Consider the following 5253-nt stretch of genomic DNA (forward strand, 5'->3'; position numbering starts at 1 on the left):
CGAACTCAGAAATCCGCCTGCCTCTGCCTCCCAAGTGTTGGGATTAAAGGCGTGCGCCACCACCGCCCCGCCTAGCAGGACTTTCTTAATGAAAAATATTTTTACTGTGTATCATTTTTAAAATCTATACTTCCATTATGACCTCTTGAGAGATTTGTACTTTTTCCCCACCATAATTTTTTATTGATTATTTAGAAACTTCACATAATGTACCCCAATCACACTCACTTCCTAGTCCTTCCATACTTCCCCTCCTCCCCTGTGCGCCCCACCAAAACCAGAAAAAGAAGAAAAAAAAAAAAAACAAGACCAATTTGTGTTGCCCACATACTCAGTGGAGTATATGGTCAACTTCCCAGTGGTCAGCCCCTTAGAGAAAACTGAGTCCTTCCCCACCCCCACATCGCAGACCATATGAGGCTACAGAGAGAGAGATTCTTTTTCAAAAATAATGTTCCCCCTCCAAGCCTGAATAAATACGCTACTTATTGTGTAAAATTTTGCGGGGAGAAAAAGAGTATGTAGATATATTTTTTTTTTTTGTACATGCAAACTTTCCCTGCCACTATGCACAAGAAATGGAAAACAATTGCTTCTGGGGAGAAAGGAGCTAAAGTAGATGGAGAACGTGGCAGGGAATTCATTTAGAATTTACAATTTAGAAGCATCCGAATACATTTACTATGAATGAATGATATCTATTCTTTATATTGGGATCTTTCTAGAATCCTCGAATAATATCTAGGGGAAACTAGGAAATCATAAACTGGTATAATCTTTGTAGTTTGAAGGCATGGCTTAAGCAGTGCTTATAAAAATATGCAAATACGTATGCAATTCACAGACTATCCCTGGGAGAATCTGCCAGAAGCTGTTAGCATTGGTTGCTTCTGAGGAGAGATATATTATACCCTTTTCCCTATATACCCTTTTCACAGTTTGATTTTAATTTTAAAATTTAAATATGATGTTTTATTAATTCATTGAGAATGTCATGCATGCAAACAATGTATCTTGATCATATTCCCTTCCACTCACCTCCTTAAACTCTTTTCAAATTTACCTTCCCACACTACTCACATCCAAATTTGTGCTCTCTCTCTCTCTCTTTTTTTAAATCATTTTTGTAACCTACTAAGGTCCAATTTGTGTTGCCCATGTGTCTCTGAGTGTGGGCTGTCCATTGGAGTGCAGCCGACCTACTAGGAGCCATGTCCTTAAAGAAAACCTAGTCACCGGGTGGTGGTGTCACACGTCTTTAATCCTAGGACAGCCAGGGCTATACAGAGAAACCCTGTCTCGAAAAACCAAAAAAAAGAAAAAGAAAAAAAGAAAAGAAAGAAAGAAAGAAAGAAAGAAAGAAAGAAAGAAAGAAAGAAAACCGAGTCTCCCTCCCCTAGAAGCCATCAATTGCCAGTAGTACCTTGGCTTAGAGGCAGGGGGCGCTCATGAGTCTCCCCATGCTGGAAAAAAAATCACTTTTTTTTTTCTGCAAATTTTATGCAGCCAAGCACAGAGATTTTTAAATACATACTGAACTTGTGTTGTCTTTCTGAAGGGAAACAAGGTGAAAATGCATGCCTTTTGATCTAACAACCTCTAAGAATCTCTCCTAGACGTATTAGTCCACAGTTGTAATCTCAGTTACTGTGTCAGGAGAATCAGAAGTTGGGAGTCCAGCCTCTGAGACACAGTGAGAATCCTTGCCTTGCCCCAATTTTTTTTAAATTGGGGTGGGGGAGGCAAGAAATACAGATAGAAACAAAGATAAAGGTGTAAGATCCTAAAGTTATATACACTAACATGTTATTTAACAAACTATTTAATGGGGCAAGTGAGATGGCTCAGTGGGTAAAGAATTTGCCACGAAACCTGATGACCTGAGTACAGTCCCTCAAGCCCACATGACCTCTATAGACATACTGTGGCATTCTCTACCTTGCATGTACAAACATATGAACAAATAGGTAATAAATGTAAAGAGAATTAAAGAACCTAAATGACCATCAATTAAGAATTAATTAAAAATGTAGACTGTTCATAAAAGAAAATACTATATAGATATGAAAAGTGAATCTATATACACCACCTTGCTCAACTTATAAGATATTTTTGCTTGCTACAGGGTCTCACTGTGTAGCCCTGACTGTTGTGGAATTCACTCTATAGACCAGGCTGGCCTGGATCTCACAAACACCCATTTGCTTCTGTCTCCCAGATACTGGGACTAAAGGCGTGTGCCACCACACCTGGCTAACACAGAATATTCTTGAACTCTCAATGAACACCCCTTCTAGTCATTCATTTTCTTGCCTCAGCTTCCCATGTGCTGGGATTATAAGCACACAACACTACACATGGCAGAAATCTAGGAATTCTTGGACCTTCACCAACCAACACAGTCCCCTCTCTTTTCAGAACTCCACAGGTCCCTAAGGGAGACAAGTATCTAGAGGGCAGAGTCACCCCACTTAGGCTCATTGTAGTTATTTCATCATCAGAAGACTTAGGTTGAAATTCTTTGGACCCAAAGTATCAGGCCTCAGGAACTTGACCAGAATCTTCTCTCTCTGAGGAATCCATTCTGACTTTAGCGCTCCTTTAATCAGAGAGATAAGTAAGTACTGCCCTGAAGGGCATTTAGGCCCCTATCCCTTAAGCCTCATGCAAGTTCCCTCTTGTCTTTGAAGACAAGGTGGGGGAGGTGTTTTAAGAAGGTAAGGGGTAAAGGTGAGGCAAGCAGGCCTTTCTTAACCATACTTCACAGAGCAAAGACTAGCATTCCCAAAGGAGAACCCAAAGAAAGACCCCCTAAAAGACCATTCCACAAAGATGAAGCACTTTTCTCCTTTCCACACATCAACATGACCCACTGTTTCTGTATCAGTGTTCTTACATATATTTATCCCTAAGATCTTGGCCATATTTAAATACTGCTTAGAACCATTGCTTCCTTAGCACATTTCTTTAGGTCAGCTTTTTCCTTGCTACTTATTTTTAAAACACAGGTCCTTAGAAATCTTATTTTCTACATTTAGTTCAATAGAAAACTTTACACTACTTGCATAAATGGAAAATGAGGATCAGAATCCAGAGAGAGAAAGAGAATATTAATAAATATTACCTGAGATGGAACTCCTTGACAAAGGCTCCCCGTGCAAGTTCTCCTCAGAGATGTCTAAAAGGCTGGCCCCCAATGCTCCTCCTCCTAGAGGTTATAATGTCTGGGAAATACTTTCCAGGAGACTTGGTTTCAGCTTCTCCTATAGGTTAACATCCCCCTGTGATTTTCTTTTAGCTCCGCCTATAAGTGAGAGTGACATTCTTTCAGCTCCCTCTATAGGTTAGAGTGTAGGACTCTTAGCCAGCACAGTTTTATTGAGTGACTATTCTTTTTCAGATACAGCGCTAACTGCTTGAGATACAAGAGAGAAAGGAAGATAAGCTGTAATTGAGCCCAGATGGAGAAAGGCGAGTGACAGAGGTGCTATTAGAAGCCATAGGACAGACTAAACACACCAATACTCTCCATCTTCTGAGCCCCTCTATTTAAACTCTGGGTAAAAGCACACTGGCAGGAATGTCTCCGGGACTTCTAAATGATCAGATACAATGGGAAGCTATCAGCCCAAATGTTCATTGGCCTTGGTAATCACTCCCTCTTTTGCTTCCCTGAAGTAGTTGGCTGCAGAGTTTTCTCCTATCTCCCTGCCACCTATTCTCTTCTTCAACCAGATGTTAACCTAAATGTTGATGCCTGCCAGGATTTTTCCCTTGCCGTCTCCTCTTGCCCACCCCCCCGTTGAAGTCTGCACACAGAGCTTCTACCTACAGAGGCTAGACTCCCAGACTCCAAAAGAACACAAAAGCTGTTTCCCTTGCTAGCCTCATTTTCAGCTTTATCACGTTATTATATTTTTGGAATGGATTGTGATTCAGCCTGTATCCTAGCTCCATCTACCTAATCCTTGTTTCCATCCCAAGTTTGTTCAAGGTTCAGTCTCAAGCCACTGAGATCCATGAACTGTGAGAGCATTCAACTAAAGATCCAGCTCCAGCTTTTAGTGTACCTTCTGAGAAGACTTCTGAACACACTCTATTCAGTCACTTGGTATTATTATTATTATTATTATTATTATTATTATTATTATTATTATTATTAATTAGATAAGATCGAGTCTAGGCTTGGTGGCACAAACCTGTAATACAAGCAGCTGAGAGGTTGAGACAGGAGGATTGGATCTAGGCCAGTTTGGGCTCCACGGCTAGAAAAGAACTCTGTCCCCAAACAAACAACAGAAAGAAAATTTGAGCTATAGTCAAACATAAATGAAAAGGAACTTGGGGATATATGGGGTTAATCACTGGTATTTAAAATGAGACTTCTGTTTTCTTTGTTTATTTGTTTTAGCCCATTTCCTTCCTTCTGTAGGGACACCAATGTACGGAGCCACAAGGTCCAGTTCTAGGAGAGGGCTCTTGCTGAAGAAGTCCAAAGTGATGGCTGGCAGGATGCTGCTTACATATCTTACAAAGAAATGAGTTGTTTTTCAGATAAAAGAATCAGGTCTCTAAATACCAGAAAATGGAGTTGGAAATATGTTTAGTCAAGACTCTGAAATGACACTTGTGATGGTGAACTGAAATCAAGGGTACTAGTATGAACTCATGGGTTTTTTTTTTTTCTTCCTTTTATTGAGTCAGGGTCTAAATAGCCTAGGCTGTCCTGGAACTCAAAATCCTCCTGTCTTAGTTTTGTGAATGCTGGGATTCCAAGTGTATGCTATAACAAAACTCACGATTTTCAATAAATAGATATATAGTCTGTACATGAACATTTATGTGGTATACATATACATGTATTCTCTACTTCTGAGGCCTTTGAACAATCATACCCTGGTGGCAATAGTGATCACACCTAGCTAGTGCTTTACCTAGTTTTCAGCATCACTCTCTGTTCAAACGAATCAGAGCTCCTTGAAGAAATGGCTGATCTCAAAGGCTAGGATACAGAAAGTATGAATCTGGGATACTTGTAATCAACAGCTTAAAACACACACACTCAAAACCAGCATCTGGTAAAAGGACACAGCAGGGGCTGGAGAGTCTCCCACGTGCTTAAGAGAACTTGCTGTTCTTCCAAGGGCCCAAGTTGTATTGTTAGCACCCTACCTTGGGCAGCTCACAACTACTTGTAATTCCAGTTCCAGGGGATCCAATGTTTTCCTTCGGCCTCAGCAGGCACCCATTCAC

Source organism: Mastomys coucha, chromosome X (genome assembly GCF_008632895.1).
Source record: "Mastomys coucha isolate ucsf_1 chromosome X, UCSF_Mcou_1, whole genome shotgun sequence".
NCBI lineage: Eukaryota > Metazoa > Chordata > Mammalia > Rodentia > Muridae > Mastomys > Mastomys coucha.